The following is an 18,223-nucleotide window of genomic DNA, read 5'->3' as shown; positions in this document are numbered from 1 at the left end:
AACATGCACGAATCACTCCAAAAACAACTTTGAGAGGGTAAATGAGAAGGGGAAACAAGTATAACATGGTTAAACACTTTAAAAAGTTGACTTTGCAGAATAGGTCTGCTTTAATATATGAGATGACTAAAATATGGACTGCTAAATTTACAAGAATCACATGCATTTCAAAACATGTTTGTAGAGGTCGAAACTACTACAAGGGTAGGACATGCAATTAATCAAATCATCAATATTGGCTCTGTGTTTGCAAACAGCTGGTGCCACATCTGTCCTGCAGCCAGTCCCAGGTGCAAATAAATGAACTGTGAACTTTGACCCCTGATCTCATTTTGGTGATGAGCCCAGTGTCCTGTTTCTACCTGTTCAGCCTCTTCTGTGCAGCTGAATATTTAGAGCCTCGTCCTTAGAAGAACGGGGACGATAGAAAGGGTTTTGTGGATTTAGAGACACATGGCTCTCCTTTGTGAGTGTTTGGGGAGTTTTGGACTTTTGATTTGTCCCAGTTTTAGAAAAGGGGAGCATTGTGCTAAGAACTGCAGTGACTTTACTCTTTAAAGCAGACCTATTGTGCTTGTGTCTGCTTTATAGTTATGATCTATGACACGCTTGTTATAATTTGCACATTTTAACTCGTAATTCTAACTCGACTTCCATGTTAGAATACTGTGGTGTCCAGTGGGAGCTGACGTCGCTGTAAACGTCATCACAACAAAGACCTGTAAAGTTGTTGGCACCTCCTATGGAAACCTGCAGGCCATGCTAGCGAGCCCCATATTTTTTTGTTTTTATTTTTATCGACACCGCCGAATGCTATGCGGATCACCGATTAAGAAAATAAAATTGGTGAATGAAGTAAATAGGGAGCAGAGGGTGCATGCCGGTGGCAGAGAAAATGGGGGTTGGTCGGCAATATGGCGTCTTGAAAATAAGCAATTAAAGATCGCTCAAACATGCAAGAATAATTCCAAATATAATTTCAGGGGAGTCAACGATGAAGGGAAAGAACTATAACATGGTTAAAAGCTCATTATTTTGCATAATGGGCCTACTTTAAGCTTAAGGCACACTTTATAGTCCCTCTACATTTGACCCATCCTTCAATGCCAGCAGTCTCCAGATTTTGAACTAGTTTTGGTAAGGAGTTTGCACATTTTCTTATACATTTTACATCTTACTTTATGGGATGTAAAAAATGTTACATCAGAAACAGTGCTGGTGTGTTCTGGCTCCTGTAGCTTTGTCGTCATTGTGATTTATATCCCCACAGCTGTTTAGAGGGGGAACTGTGAGTAGATTCTTTATTATTATGGGTTACACTGTAGGGCATTTATTGTTGTAGTGGATTGCCCCAATCTCAAATTCTGTCGAAGGCTGGGCACATTTTCTTCCCCGTTGCAAGATTGAAACAGTGCCTTAGCAGAGATCTTTTCACAAAATCCTGCTAATGTTTTCACGCTGCTTCAACAAAACATATCTGGTTTATTTTTGCATACCTTTGTTGCGTAAATATACAATGAGTCATAAGTTATTGCAATGGGATGCAAAAAGTGTCACATTGGCCCAGCAGCTGTGTCGTCATGGTGATTATTACATCCATAGCTGTTGAGAGAGGCCCCTGTCTGTGCAAAGGAACTGTCTAATGCCACTGTGACTCCACCTCCTTCTGTGTTTACTCCGAGCTCATGCACTTCTGCACAACCATTATAACAGTCCCTACACTTTGAAACCACATTGTCCCAAAATAGATGTCTTTTCATGGGGTTGTGAAAGGAGTGTTATCAAAGTTAAAATGAGCTCCAGTGTCTTTGTATAGAAGCTAACTCTGTTTTGGTATAAAAATTTACTTTATTTGTGCATACAGTTATGAATGCTTTTATTTAATTTAGAAATGACCTTCAAGCAGCTGGCTGGTAAAGACATGTTTCATCGATGATGATCCAGGCTCAGCAGAAGTGGGTGTTTAATTGTCAATAAGTGGTTAGCGTCATGCTAATCTCTTGCAGTCTCATTCAACGCAGCACTTAACAGCAAGACTGGTGTGATTAGAGAGCATACTGTGAATGTAGGCAAGGCAAGGCAAGTTTGTTTGTATAGCACAATTTGTACACAAAGTCATTCAAAGTGCTTTACAGAATAAGAAAGTACTTTATAATCACAATACAGTAAATCTAAACTAAAATAATTATCATAACATTGACAATAAAAGAGAAGAGTGCAGACTTTCTGTCATGCACAGCTAAACAACTGTTTTGAGTCTGGATTTAAACATTGTCAAAGTAGAGGCCTGTCTCACATATTCAGGTTTTAGCTGCATAAATCTGAAATGCTGATTCCCCATGTTTAGTCCTGACTCTGGGCATCAGCAGGAGGCCGGCCCCTGAGGTCCTCACAGTGCGACATGGTTCAGAGTCCTGCTATGTGCAACATTTTGTGAAAAAGATAGTGATTTGTTTTAAATAGTTTATTATTAGTTCATATCTTGGCTGCTCTGTGCTTACATAGCCCCATACTCTGATGGCACAAGTGCATTTGTCTTCCTTAAAGACCAGGTGTCAGCAGTTTAACCCATGTGTCTGGTTTTGGTTTCCCGGTAAGATACGAGCACACAAGTAAAAGCCTGAACAATACCAGGAAGCAGACATTATGGTGTTATTACTGTCCACCCACGCTTCCTATCATTATGGCATTAGGCTGTGAAAAAACTGTTGTCAACTTTCATATTGGCACTCTCAATATTTGTACTTCATGTCTTAATGATGTGTGAAATGGATATTTGGAGCCTGTGTTATGTTGTTTTAAAGTTTTCGTAAAGGTAATTTCAAAATTATTATTGTGGATGGATCTTGCCCAAATATATTAAAAGTATATATACACAGACCGCAGATAGAAACAAAATATTTTTACTAAACATATTAAGAAAATAACATTGAAGAACGAAGTAAGTACAGGGCAGTGGGAGTACTCTGGTAGCGGTGAAATTGGGGGTTGATGGGCAATATGGCGTCAACAAAATAAGGTATTAAAGAAAGACACTCTAACATGCACAAATCACTCCAAAAACAACCTCGAGAGGATAAATGACAAGGAAACAACTATAACATACTTAAAAGCTGTTAAAGTCGATTTTGTGCTATAGGTCTGCTTTAACTAAAACGTTTTACCAAACGTGCTTTCTGGGTCTGGGCACCATACCTTCCCTAGTTTGTAATTTCCACAACTTTCCTTTTTCATTCATTAGCCTTTATCAAACTCCGAAAATGACACTTTGTAAAGATCTGATCAATAGGTTGGATTTTATCTTGGTTTTTGATTTTCATCTGCTCTTTATATTTGTTTTATGTCACACCATGTTGACAAAGCAAATTCCTACTTACTTCCTACAACTTACTCTGATTAATAGACTGCACAATAGCACCCAGCAACCTCACTGTTAGCATCATCACTTCCTGTTCAATTGTATCCCTATGAGGTTTTTGACAAGTCACGCTAAAATCAATAAATATTTAAAGATCAGGCAGTGGACAGGGAGCTGGGGGTGGATGTCACAGTTAAACACTACAGAAATAAAATGAATTGTTCACCAGAGGACACTTCTGCGTTTAGAAAGAGAGATTTTTGTGTCTCAGTGCTAATGCTAATTTTGAGGCATAATATTTAATACCAGAAACTGAAGTATTCTACATATACAAATAATTGGGTAATCTTTATTTTACTTAAATTGAATTAAAGTTATTTATTTTATGTTTCAGATTTTAATAAAAGTGCTTGTTAGCTTTGAGACACAGTGAGCCTATTGTTCTTATTTTATATATCAGTCTCATACATTCTCCTGTACCCATTGTATTAATGAATATTTTGATAAGGGAAGTGATATGGAGGCAGCGGAGAGGTGCCAGTCTGTCCCGGTTGGGCTCTGAGGGTGCAAACGAGGAGCCCGTGGGTGCTCCGGTCGTGGCCGTCTGCGTCACTGGCGGTTACATAAGACTCTGCAGATCGAGGGAGAAGGAGAAGAGAAGTCATTAACGCAAAGTGTCATCTCTGCTGCCCGCGCACACTTAACAGGCACGAACATGGCAACTGTTCAGAGAGGTCAGCCCACAAATGCAAATACAATGGCAACATTCACCTTCGCTTACAGTCAGATCTGGAGAGGAGATGCCGCTCACTATAACAATACACGTTTTTTGAGTAATAAAAGCACCTGTAATTCAATTAATGTAAGATAAAGCAATAACATCTAAATGGAAACAAGCAGGTGGCAGACCCTCCACTAGACTGCCCAATTGGTTGTACCACATGCATCAAAACAAATACTTATACTTATCCAGCTGTTCAGTTCACCAATGTCCTGTCAGTACTCTTTTTCAAACCAGTTTTTCTTCCTGTTTTTTTTTTTTTTTTTCACTTAAATGTTATTCAGAATCAGAATCAGAATCCTTTTATTGCCATCGTTTGTGAACACAGTTCACAATCTAGGAACTTATTTTGGTGATAAAGTGCAACATAAAACACACTAAATAAATACAAATACAAATAAGGGCATGCACGAAGTTAAAAAAAGATATGCTTAAAAATCAAATCAAATACTTAAAGGTAGAAAATATATACAACAGCAGCATCACAACAACAGTGCAAACATGACTTATTAAAGTGGCCGGTGTTATAAAGTGTCCAGTTTTGTGCAAATATTAAAAAGTGTTCATGAGACAAACTGCAGAGGGCAAGAAACTGTTCTTATGACGAGAGGTTCTGGTCCCAATGGACCGTAGCCTACTGCCAGAGGGAAGTGGCTCAAATAGTCCATGTCCAGGGTGAGAGGTGTCAGCTGCTATACGGCCTGCTCGCCCCCAAGTCCTGGAGACGTACAGGTCCTGTAGAGATTGAAGGCTGCAGCCAATCACCTTCTCAGCAGAGCGCACAATGCGCTGCAGTCTCTGCCTGTCCCTGGCAGTGGCCCCAGCGAACCACACAGTGATGGAGGAGGTGAGGATGGACTCAATTATGGAAGTGTAAAACTGCACCATCATCTGGACCGGCAGCTTGCGTTTCCTCAGCTGCCGCAGGTGGAACATCCTGTGATGGGCTTTCTTGATGAGGGAGCTGATGGTTGGCTCCCACTTGAGATCCTGGGTGATGCAGGTGCCCAGGAAGCGGAAAGAGTCCACAGTGGTGATGGGGGAGTCCGTCAGAGTGAGGGGAGGCAGGGGGGCTGTGACTTTCCTCCACAATCATCTCCACTGTCTTCTGAGCGTTAAGCTCCAGGTTATTGCTGCTGCACCAGGACACCAGCCGGTCCACCTCCCTCCTGTAGGCAGACTCATCGCTGTCCGAGATGAGTCCAATGAGGGTGGTGTCATCCGCAAACTTAACCAGTTTGACGGAGTCGTAGCTGGAGGTGCAGCACTTGGTGTACAGGGAGAAGAGCAGGGGAGAAAGTACACAGCCCTGTGGAGATCCTGTGCTGATAGTCCGAGTGTCTGAGACATTCTTCCCCAGCCGTATGCGCTGCCTCCTGTCCGTCAGGAAGTCAGTGATTCACCTTCAGGTGGAGTCAGGCACATTGAGCTGAGCGAGCTTGTCCTGGAGCAGAGCAGGAGGATGGTGTTGAACGCAGAGCTGAAGTCCAAAAACAGGATCCTGGCGTAGGTTCCCGGGGAGTCCAGATGCTGGAGGATGAAGTGAAGGGCCAGGTTAATGGCGTCATCTACAGAATGATTGGCTCTGTAGGCAAACTGCAGAGGGTCCAGGACGGGGGAGGTGAAGGACTTAAGGTGGTGCAGGACCAGGCGCTCAAATGACTTCATGATTACGGATGTCAGCGCCACAGGTCTGTAGTCATTAAGTCCAGTGATCGTGGGCTTCTTGGGGACGGGCACGATGGTGGACAGCTTGAAGCAGGCTGGGACGTGACATGACTTCAGGGAGGTGTTAAAAATGTCCGTGAAGACAGGAGCCAGTTCCTCAGCACAGTGTCTAAGGGTGGAAGGAGAGACACCATCTGGGCCCGCGGCCTTACGGGGATTCTGCTTCCTGAAAAGCTTAAGCTTTCAGCCAAGTGATTTGAGTTTTGTGTTTTAAGATAATAATTGATGCCTCTGTTAATTAAGATTCCTGACTAACTGACCTAAAAAAGAAACTCAAACAACAAATAACAACAAAGTACTGACCTAAAAAAAAACAAAAAAAAAACAAATCACATTTATGTATGGGACAGAACATGGACTGAAGTCTAAAGTACTTAACAACTACTTGATAAAATACAGCTAATCTTATGAATGCTTCGATGGCAAAATGTTAACACAGGCATTGTCATAAATCTTACCCGTACTTATAACTGACCCTCATGCGATCTATGTACAGTAAACACCACTGTTAAACACTAGAGCGTATTAACTCCAGAGCTGAAGATTAAATATAAGTCTCTGTGTTTGGATTTGAAATAAATGGGCCACTTTAACCCCATCCCTCACAGTGCTTCAGCTATGAATGTGACTCTGGCAAACAGTCTCACACAAAAGTGTATTTAGCCTGGCCTCTGAGTGTATGTACATGTGTGCGAGGACCACTGCAGACCTCCGCTGTAAACACCTCCGAGCTAAAGCATGATTGGTCAAATGGTTAGTTGGGGTTTTTTATGTTATTTTGCAATCTAGCATAGCCATTCACAGCCGACCTTTAAGGTGCTGTGCCTTATTTTGACAGTTTTTACAACGTGAAAAACAGGACTAGCTCATTTTGAAGAGTTCGCAGTGGTGCAAAGTTGTTTCTAACCTTATGCTTTCTGAGCATCCTAATAATTCACTATGATGAGTTTGCAAGTGCAGTGAAAACTGAAAAGCTCTTATAGAGGCCAGAGCGGAGTTTTGCTGTGACGGTAACACTAGCAACAACTAGCATGCTAACCTCACACTGCCTGATTATCGAACAATACATACAGTACAGAGAGTACACAGCTGACTTATTTTGACCTCAAGAGCTGCTTATAAGATAGATCTGTATGGAGACAAATTTTCATCAAATCTCTATAAAAAATAAAGCACAGGGCCTTTAACTGTGAACTTTTTGGTGTTTGGTGTTTTGGTTCTCAAGACAATTACTCAATCAGAAAGCAGAATGGCCTCACATGGGCTCTCTCAAATCTGACTCACTACCAAAACCCAGCACCTGCAGCCTAACATTAATCAGTGCTTCTGCTGCTACAGTCTTCATGTTTTTCTCATTGTCAGTATGTGGACAGTATACTGTAGCAGCCTAACATTTATCAGTGCTTCTGCTGCTACAGTATACTGTCCACATACTGACAATGAGAAAAACATGAATGTGTCCTGTGTTGGTTAAGGCACTGGCAACCCAGGGTCAGTTGTGTTTAGGCCTGTCATGATAATCACTATATCGACTTCTAGTTCAGTATATGTTAGATGGAACATGAAATAATTTTTTGGGGGGTCAATATTTATGGTGAGGACTTTTTCCTAGTACTAGTCGGAAACTTTGTTATTTTTCCTGTTATGATTAGATTTGAGTTGTGGAGGGTTGAATAAATAACTTCTATGACTAATTATAGATACAAACTAACTACCAAAGTGTTTCATTTATTCAGTGGCATAAATTAGTTTCAGTATTATTGTTTATTGTCTATATTTTTTTTAGCAATATATTGACAATTCCAGGGCTGGAATCATCCAAATGATGGTGTATCTAGTTTAAAAACACAGTAGAACACATGGCATCACAAGATGGAAAAGTTTTCTGTTTGAGCGAAAGAGCATTATAACAGACCAGATAATAGTGTAATATGGGCCCTTTAATTAAATATACCTTGTATACCTTGATTGACAATTACATGTACGTGCACTTTTACACAACATAGCCTACATACTTAACATGCTTCACCTTCACTGTGTTAGAACACTGCAGATCCACCTCTCACAGTTTAACACATGTCCTCTATAGAATGAACATGTGCTGCTCTGCTCCATTGACTCCTTATTGATTCCAGTTAGCAGGTCAGTTTGAGGCTTTAGATTATTGAGGGGTTGCGTTTTGAAGCTGCCTCTTCAGCAGATGAATAATGTAATAAAATGGTAATGGCCGTCTTGTCTTCTGCCTCCTCTGTGCTCTTTCTTTGGGTCCCTTTGTTGTTGAGTCTCGCTTTGGGGATATCACGTGTGGTTGAAGCGGCAGGTGAAGGGAGTGGCTCTTGAGCAAACAGTGTTGTGTGTCTGTGTTATCAAGCAACGGTCAAACCAAAAGACAAACATAAGGAGTATTATCTTGTAACGTATTTTTTCAAAGGTTCACCTTTCAAAGGTGAACTGTGCTACTTTGTCAACATCCTGTGTTTTTTCAGTTGTTTATGGGCAAAGAAATGTGAGTCAATGTATTAAATTTAACTGGTAGATAAAATATGAAAATATGGGTGATACTAGCTTAGTTGGTATAATCCCATAGACTGTATATATAAATGGACATAGTTAATACGCTAGCCACCCCGTTCCAAGAAGGAAGTGCTCATGGGCGCGCTTCTGGCTCCATCGACTCATTTTGGTCTTTGAATGTTAGTATTAACCTGCTCTACATGATCATGATATTTTTATTTTGCTATTTTGTTAGAAAATCAAGATACAAACATTGATAACAGATAAATCAGATACCTTGTTTCCTCAAGGTCGATCCTGCTGACAACAGGTGCTAAACCAGCTGTGCAGGCAGTTACCTTCAACAGCCTCGCTCCAGATTGGCTCTTTGGTTGCTATGATACTCGCAGTCAGAGTTCCAAATATATAACTCGGCTTCAAATTCGCCCCTATAACCGCTAGCTTCGACGAACTTCATTTGACTGGAGCGGAACACTCTGGGTGACATCACACTCTGGGTGACATCACACTCTTAGTTCACTGCTTTATACAGTCTATGGTTTGTCCACAGAAGGTTAGCGGTTCGAATCCCACTCTCGACGTAAACGTCTTTGGTTGAGCGGTCAGATCTACCGACCCACATATCGGCGGTGCGATGCCAGCTCTCTGCTGGACAACTGTGTCTGTGTACACTGGTGTATGAATGTGTGTGTGAACGGGTGTAAAGTGCTTTGAGTGCCTTGAAGGTGGAAAAACACTATAGCAAAATGTGGCTTTTTACCATAATAGAGAAACAACACCATGGTCATATTTTTCCAAAGTTGTGTTGCCCACTTCATCTACATGCTACAAATGTCCCTGATTTAATGTACCCTGAAAATGTCACAGCTAAAATTACCTCTCAAACACTCTTAGTTCACTGAAACTCTGTGGTGTTGTGTTGAATTGGTCATCTGAAATCATGTGTGGGGCTGTGGTGTAGGAGCCACTGTCGTCACTCCATCTGTCTGCATGGCTCAGTCTGAGGTGGCTCAAACAGACGGAGCTTTGGCCTAACGTAAACCCACATGATTACAACACCAACACTTTGGGCACTGTAACGTAACATATGTTTGAGCATCTCTGGATCCGATTTGTTTACTTGCAAATGCTGCATTTTGAACAGCTTATTTTCATTCATCTTTTTCCAATTATTGAGGAGTGATAGTGGAAATATACTGTCAGACAGTTTGATCTGATTTGAATTCACGATTTGGATTCAGCTGTTTTTATAATGAACATGTTACTGCATGGTGGAAGCAAAAAATGAAATCTTGAACCTTAGACTGTATAAATAAGTGGAATAAGTGAGTGTGACGTCACCAATAGCATTCAGCCCCATTCAAATGAAGCTTATTAAGGATAGCAGTTATAGGGAAGAGTTTGGAGCTGAGTTGCATATTAGAAATTTTGATCACGAGTATCATAGCAACTAAAGAGCCAACCCAGAGCGAGGCCGTTGAAGATAACGCCACTTCCCGCCTGCACCACTGGTTTAGCAGAGCTTGAGGCTTAACAATGCTGTCAAACAAACCTTCCCATAGTGTCCTCGGGGAAAGAAGGTGCCTGAGTCGTCTGTTCATATGTTGAGTTATGGACACAATAGCAAAATAAAAATACCAGGATCATGTAGAGCCAGTTAATTAAAGACCAAAATGACAAGCCTGACAGCAGCAGTTACGGAGAGAGGGTCAACAATTTTCCAGTGCAAAGTGAGTTGGAACCAGAGTGAATGGACCTGTAAGTGCGCCCATAATCAAACGCATGACGTCTATCAGATTAGCTATGTCCATTTATATATGCAGTTTGTCATGAACACCTTTCTAAAACCCTTAAAAATTGTTTTGTTTATTAGTTAGTTTTTTAACCTAGACGTTCTATACACCAGTTTTAGATCAAGCTAGAATGAAAGGCTTACTTAATGTTGCTAATGACAACGCAAAATGTAGCTTAATTATCTAAACGTAATTATTCAGTTAGCTGTCAACCATCTTTACCTCTTTCAAAACGTATATACTGTTACTTCACACTATACTATCTATTTGATTTGACTGTATAATATAATCTATAGTCACATTTTATGCCATTCTTGGGACTGTTTTGGGCCCGCGCTCTTGTTGACATGGAAAACCCCTTCCTCTCAGAGCATACGTTTCAGTGCCACCATGAGTCAGACTTTCCTCCTTCTTGCTGCCTTTATAAACACTCTTCAGTCATTTCAGGATTTCCAAGTCTCTGCTGTTTTTCTGCTGATTCAAACCCTCATTTGAACCTTTATTTCTCTTCAGCCCACAGGAGCAGACGCAGACAGAGGACTTGTTTAGCTGGTGAGGCTCCATGCTTTTGAATAAGACCGTTTGGAACCTCAAGATTGGGCATCTGTAACAGGTAGGATGAGACTCCAACAAATCCAATTTAAATATTAAAGGGCCCATATTACTTTTATTTTCTGGTCTATGTTATAATGTTGTTTCCTCATCAAAAACATATCCAGAGTTGTGTTTTGTTTCATTCACACATGTTTAACACACAAACCCTGCACATTTAGAGTTCTCCTCTTAAACAGAAAACACACTGTTCCACCCTGTGATGTCATGTGGTAATGCAGGAAGTGCTCCATCGTTGTTGTTAAACTCCATACACCTTCAGAATTAGAATTATTTGGATGATTTCAGCTCTGTAATTGCCAACCTCTACTGAACTAAAGGTAAAAGGTAACTGTTAACATCAAGACATCACAAGGTGGAACAGAGCATTTTGAACTTTAGAGATGTAGACAGCCCAGTAATGCAGGATTACTCAAACATGTGTGAATGAAACAAAACACAACTCCAGGTATATTTTTGAGGAGGTAACAAAATTCTAACATGGCTTAAAGCTCACAAGGGTCAGTTTTGTGTAATATAGGGCCTTCAAAATGGGCTTTTGGGAGCTTTTAACCAACAGTGTTCCCTGAGTTGTAATACATATATTGTTCTTGAGGCTTGAGGGTTCAGGAGTTTTCACCTACCCCCTATCTCTGCCCATATCTCTGTCCATACCTCCAATTATTTAAAAAAATGTAGACTTTGGGCCATATAGAATTAAAAAAAAAAGGTTTCACAGCCCTGTGTGGCCAATCAGTTCTGCAGTTTTGATCAGGAATTCTCCTTTGTATCAAAATTGTGTTTTGGAGAGAACACAGTGTTTCTGATCTATATATGTTATAGGTAGTGTTATCACAATACTGAAATTTCAAACTTGATTTCGATACTAAGGAATAGACTTAATACCGATTTAAATACTATAATAATATAATAAAATTGTAATAATTAAAAACACCTTTTCTTTAGACAGTAGAATGTGATATTAAACACTAAATCATAGTACTTTCTTTTATATTGTGATCTTATATCTGTGTAATACCTCAGTCGTCCATGTAGGTTCCACACTGGTCCATGAGCATATACTAGTCTATGTGTATTATAGTTGTTCTGATACAGCTCAAGATCATTCTAAAGCTACTCAGGAAAGGTTCATTTCTGTCCCTGTGACTTTTTTGTGTCGATACTTGTCAAAAGTATTGAAAATCACATCCTAATCAATACTAAAACTAGTATTGAAACTAAATACTAATTTGAACAAACCTAGTTACACGTTAATACTGAATACCAAAGAAGTATAGTATAGCTTCTTTCATTTAATTGACACCACAGCCACAGTTACTTTGACAGCACCGTTCATGAAGCTGTTGTTTGGTGAGTTAATTTGACACTGCCCTTGTTCCATTGTTGTAGCACCGATGGATATAATTGATCCCAGTCTGTAAAATACTGCTGTTTTTTTTCTTGGTTGACCTTTTGAACTATAGTCTTTAAACTCTCTTTGAATCAAACAAAAGCATTTTTAATTCATTAGCTTATTTGAAATGATTTGCAGTGGTCCAAAGTTTTTCCTCACTTACTTTATGCATTCCAAGCATCCTAATTCACCATCATGAGTTTGTTAGCGCTTTTCGCAAATTTCAAGAGACGAGAGCAGAGTTTGCCGTGACTGTAAAGTTGGCAGTAATTAACATGCTATCACTTCTTGTTTATCAGAAATGCTTTATAATTTGATGCAGACAGACGACAGCTGTCTTCTTTAGTTGCTTAGTGCTTATGTATCTAGACTAGATCAAGACGAGTTTTGAATTAAAATGCTTATGTCCTGTGTGTCCTCTGACCTGGTTTTCTGGAAGAATTGTGATATTTTCTAAAACTAAAACTGGCCCAGTGTACGTTAAATTTCTAGGTCAGTGGTTTAGGAACAGTTTTTATTCTGACCAAATTTTTGTTGAACTGAAAAATAAATTGGACCTTGTTCTACCTTCAGTTTTATTCTTTTTGATAGCAAGCAAATAAACCACTTTCTTGATTATGAGTTTTATATGTGCCTGGTATATAGTTATAATCTATGACATCCGTGGATCATTGTTATAATTTGCTAATTTTAAATCGCAATATTTATTTAAAACAACTCAATAAAAGAAATAAGTCAGCTGAGTTCTGCGTTAGAAAACTCCGGTGCCCAATGGGAGCTGACGTCGGCGTAAACGTGACATGCTAGCGAAAGAAAATTAAATTGGAGAACGAAGTAACTATAGAGGCGGTGGGCGTGGATGAAAACGTGGGTTGATCGGATCTCAGTGACAAGGCACGTGCATTTATCGTCAGGTCTATGGCCAATCATGTGGCAGTAAGAGGGTGTAGTGCTGAAAAGGAGTCACCGCTCTCTTGTTTAGGTGAAAGCTCTGAGTCAGGGCCACAATCTCTTTATGTCTCCTCATGTGTCCTCACGTTTCACAAGTTTTTGCTTCTATCTGCACATTTTGAATAAAAGTCCAATGTCTCCCTCCCTCTGCCTCTGTGTGCGGTGTCGTCTGAACTGCTCCCCCTTCCCTCTCACCTTTTCTCCTCTCTTTCTCTTCTCTTGTGCTTGTCATAATCATAATCCAAGTTATGGAAAGTAAACAACTATTTTCTCACTGTTTATGAGTGAAGTTTAAGACCTAATTTAGTGCACGGACAATGCATGTGCAAACACATTCCAAACTTGAAATGCGGATTTCTAGGGGTTTGTTGGTCCTGTCAGCACAAAAATAAAAAAATTAAAAAAACATTAGAAATTCTGACACCCTGCTCTTTATTACTGAAGTCCAGCTGTCTCTGTTTTCAGTAAGATGGAAGAAACTCAAGATCAATATGGGGGACAAGAAATCCCATATCCCAGATCACCCAACCCTAAGCCAAATAAATCCTGCATAAGGTCTCATTTGCTTGCTTTGTTGTATTTTTTTTTGAGGATTTTAACACAGTCCTGCTGCGTGGGAGTTAGCAGATCTTAATCACACATTCGGTTTTGCTGTAATTCCCAAGCTGGAGGCATAACCCTAATCTCTTTGGCACATTACACAGAACCAGACTGTGGCTAACGCAGACCTCACCAGACCTCATCAGACCATGTCTCTGGATTTATGAGACAACTTGCAATGTAATCAACACTTTTGTACTTAGCCCATGTTAAACTATACCTAAGTGTTAATGCTCAGCTTGGCTTCACATGGTCTCACAATATTTTGATTTGTTTGTAACGGTATGGAGGTCAACTACAAAATTCTATAGAAACGGATAGATAGATGGCAGTGTCTACCTGTAATCTGACCAGAACTGAAGAAGCAGCTTGGTTGAACAGCCAAACGTCTTCACTCCTACAACTTTTTGTCCAGTTGACAGATTTAAATTTTTCTTTTACTGTGAATCATACCTGGACGACTGACGGATCACACAGACACTCAGTCATAGAAACAGAAGGCTAACACCATACTTTGGAACTTTCTCCATGAAGATAGATATATTTTATGCCCTAATGTGGAAAATTATAGCCCAAGGAGCAACATTTTTATGGAAAAAAGCAGGAGTCAGGTTTGTGGAGAGACAAGCCCATTCACAGTAAGGACCCATGTTTTTTATGTTTTCAGTGCTATAAAAATATCCACAATGTTTTTATTTTTTTTGGCTTTTGACTTTAAGCTGCTGATAGTTTAAAATTGTGCTGGAGATCACTTTCTATGGCAGAATTAGTCTTTTAATGCAGCCATTTTGATTTAGTTATATTTCTTGTTACTTGAACTTCAATGCCTTCCCTGTCAGCACAAATTAATTAAAGTGAAATTTTAATAACTTAACTGTAAAAATGTGGTGGCATTATCCCCACATCAAAATTGGGACTAAACTAGGACTAAACCTGCAACTAAACCAGGAAGTGTTGATGTACCCTAAGAAACAATTTTATGGACCCAAATTCCTCACTAAATAACAAAGTTCAACATATGAGTTTCTGTTTCATTCAAAAACCCTGCCCTGTATCTGAAATTAACCAAATCAAACACTATAATGTGATGAACACAACCTATTTGAGGTGCTTTTTGGATTGCTTTGTGCCATGGGGGAAGTATTTTGGAAGTAATAGGTCTAAAGGGGCAGCCGAGGGAGGCTGGTTTTAGCTGCATCGTCCAATGGGAGTGATGTCCCGTCTCGAGGCAGCATGGACACTGATAGATGGCCTAGCTTTCTGTGGCGTCCTGGTCCCGGGATGTGGCCTGTTGTTCCAAAATTTATAAAGAAGCAGTTGGCGAAGAACTGGTTTGCCACAGTTAAGATGGATGACAACTCCAGACTACATTTGGGAAAGGGTGAAGGCAAGGCAAGTTTGTTTGTATAGCACAATTCGTACACAAGGTCATTCAAAGTGCTTTACAGAATAGGAAAGAAATTAAAATCACAATACAGCAAATCAAAACATAAATAATAACAAATAATCATTATAAAATTGACATTGCCTGTCTCACATCTTAAAAAAAACTGAAAGCATAAAACTGAAATGTTGATTCCCCATGTTTAGTCCTGACTCTGAGGACTTCAGGGTCTGGCCTCCTGTTGGTGCCCAAAGTGCGAGATGGTTTATATGGTACTAACATGTCAGAGATGTACTTTGGTGCTGGTCCATGGAGAGACTCGTACACAAGCAGAGCTGCTTTAAAGTCTATTCTCTGAGCCACAGGAGCCAGTGCAGAGACCTGAGCACAGGACGCATGTGCTCATACTTCCTAGTTCTAGTCAGGACTCAAGCAGCAGCAATCTGAATGTACTGCAGTTGTCTTAACACTCGAGTCAGAGACTTTTTTTCAGTGGAATTGGCCAAAAAAAAGGGTCTCAAAAGGATTTGACTTTGACATAATTTGTTGATCAATAATAATATCAACATCTGTGCCAAGTGTGATTTACTTAAGCCTTCAATTAGATTTTATGTTAGCTTAGCATGAATGTAATAATACTGACAAACAATAAAGGTGCAGTATGTAACTTTTCTGGTGAGGGGTCCACCATCTCCTTGTCTCCAGGGAGATGGTATTACTTTGCCTAGAAGTTCTAATCTGTGGTTTGGCATTACAGCATTAAACTTATAGTAACTATCGTAACAGGCCTAGCTGCAAAGGAATAAATACATGTTACATATCAACTTATCGTTCAATATATGAAAGCTGGAACAATATATTTTGAGCCTCAATATTTGTCATATATATTTATAGAATCATAACACGTGTATGTGGTTGTACTTTCTTATAAAAGAATTATCCTAAAACTAGTTAATGTGACTTTTCTGATAGTTATTTTCATCCTGGCTGTTGTAATTATTAAAAACTAAAATACTACAAACTGCAAAGATCAATCTCTTTAGTTGTGTGTTCTATACAAAACAGTTGTGGGGCATATTTCACTTGCAGCGTCACTTTGTAAATCAATCCATTTAAATCCAGCTGACTCATTTTTTGCTTCTTCAGCCAACAAAGCACTGTGTCGTGTGAATGTGGCTTTCATCCAGGACCTGGTCTTATCCCACACCCCTGGTTCTGGACTTATGTCACAGCTCTAGTTCTGGTCTTATCCCACAGTTCTGGTTCTGGTCTTATCCCACTGCTTTGCTTCTTGTCTTATCCCACAGGTTCTGGTCTTATCCCACAGCTCTAGTTCTGGTCTTATCCCACAGTTCTGGTTCTGGTCTTATCCCACTGCTTTGCTTCTTGTCTTATCCCACAGGTTCTGGTCTTATCCCACAGCTCTAGTTCTGGTCTTATCCCACAGCTCTGGTTCTGGTCTTATCCCACAGCTCTGGTTCTGGTCTTATCCCACAGCTCTAGTTCTGGTCTCATCCCACTGGTTCTGGTCTTATCCCACAGCTCTGGTTCTGGACTTATCCCACAGCTCTGGTTCTGGTCTTATCCCACAGCTCTGGTTCTGGTCTTATCCCACAGGTTCTGGTCTTATCTTACAGTCCTGGTTCTGGTCTTATCCCACAGCACTGGTGCTCTGATCCATACTGTCTGACTCAGATTCAACAAGTGAATGCTTATCACTTGGACTCTTTAGTTCTGTACAAGACATGGATAGTAATGAGTAATTGTGTTTGAAAATTATTTTGTGTTCTTTAACCCATACATCATTTAAAGAGCCTGTATCCAATTTTTCTTCCCCAATACAGATATATTGTATATGCAGCTCTTGAGGTCTAAATAAGTCTGCTGTGCACAGATGGCAATCAGCATCTAATTATACACTGTTTTATTGTTCGAGAAACAGGAAGTGCGGTGCCAGCATACTGATTGTTGATAACTTTGCTGTCATGGTAAATTCCACTCTGGCCTCTGAAAGTTATGAAATGCACTTATAAATTAATCATGGGGGATAATTGAGATGCTCAGAACGCATAAGGGAAGTGAGGAATAAGTTTGAAGCACTTGCAAACTGTTTAAAATGAACTGTCTTGCAACTAATATGTTTTGGCTCAAATCAATTTTACAACTGTTATCAACAAAATAAATATTTGATTTGAGCTTTTATCGTCCTTATCCAGGATACAGGTGATGTTTATGTAGTACCTGACATAGAAAACTACTCACTTTACTTTATATTAATTTATATAGCCCAAATAATACAGTAGATGTCCTATTGTGCACTAGGGTCCATAATAATAACCTTGAACTTTCTGTGCTGTCATTGTCTCTGTTGCTTGAAGGACTAACTCCATAGCTGCCTGTGTGACCCACTTAAAGGAGCAGAGCAGAGATGAAGTGAAGGCTGGAGGGATGGTCTGTGTTTGTGTGTGTGGAGTGAGACCTCAGAGGGGCATAGCCTACTTCTCTTACCCTACTTTACCCCCCTGTTCTTCGGGGAGGGCTACTGCACTATCTCCCTCTTGTTTTTGGCATTTACTTATTCATTCAGAGGGTTGTTTACAGGAGCAGGACAAACTCATTACTTTGGTAGTGAGGTGGTACCACCCCCAGTAGACACATGTATTGAATGAACTGAGGAATGCCATAGAACTGTTTTTCAAACTGTGGTACAAGCGCTGCCTCAGGTGATACCTTCTGCAGTTTGAGTATTTGTGTACTTGAGAGACAGAACATTAATATCCTTCTCTGGGTTAATCATCATTTAGAAACTACCTTAGCTGATGTATTTATTGAAATACCTTGCATTCTGTTTCTGGTCTTGCTTTTACACAAATCTAACCTGTAGTTTCAGCTAGTGCCATCATCTTTTTGTCTCCATGAAGAAAGATAAATTTAATGTTGTAATATGGAACCTCCCTGGTAATGGAATAATATCTCCATAAAGAAAAGCAGCGTCACTTAAAGGTTCTATTATGCATTTTTTTTTTTGTTTCATTCACATGTTTGAGTAACCCTTTATTATTAGTCTGTCGATATCTCCAAAGCTCAAAATGCTCTGTTCCACTTTGTG

At 39.9% G+C, this 18,223-nt stretch overlaps 1 protein-coding gene across 1 annotated transcript in view; it reads left to right on the top strand.

Annotated features, from left to right (window-relative positions):
• The window catches only part of LOC117387520 (leucine zipper putative tumor suppressor 2 homolog), a 40,456-nt gene that overhangs the window by 5,328 nt on the left and 16,905 nt on the right, over positions 1–18,223 (top strand). The window contains exon 2 of the mRNA XM_033985037.2: positions 10,688–10,787. The gene's annotated coding sequence lies outside the window, so the exon portion shown is untranslated. The remainder of the gene's footprint in view (positions 1–10,687; positions 10,788–18,223) is intronic.

This window comes from Periophthalmus magnuspinnatus, chromosome 19, assembly GCF_009829125.3.
Source record: "Periophthalmus magnuspinnatus isolate fPerMag1 chromosome 19, fPerMag1.2.pri, whole genome shotgun sequence".
NCBI classification, from domain to species: Eukaryota; Metazoa; Chordata; class Actinopteri; order Gobiiformes; family Gobiidae; genus Periophthalmus; species Periophthalmus magnuspinnatus.
The sequence above is the reverse complement of the archived record's forward strand: the minus strand, read 5'-3'. Positions and strand labels throughout refer to the sequence as shown.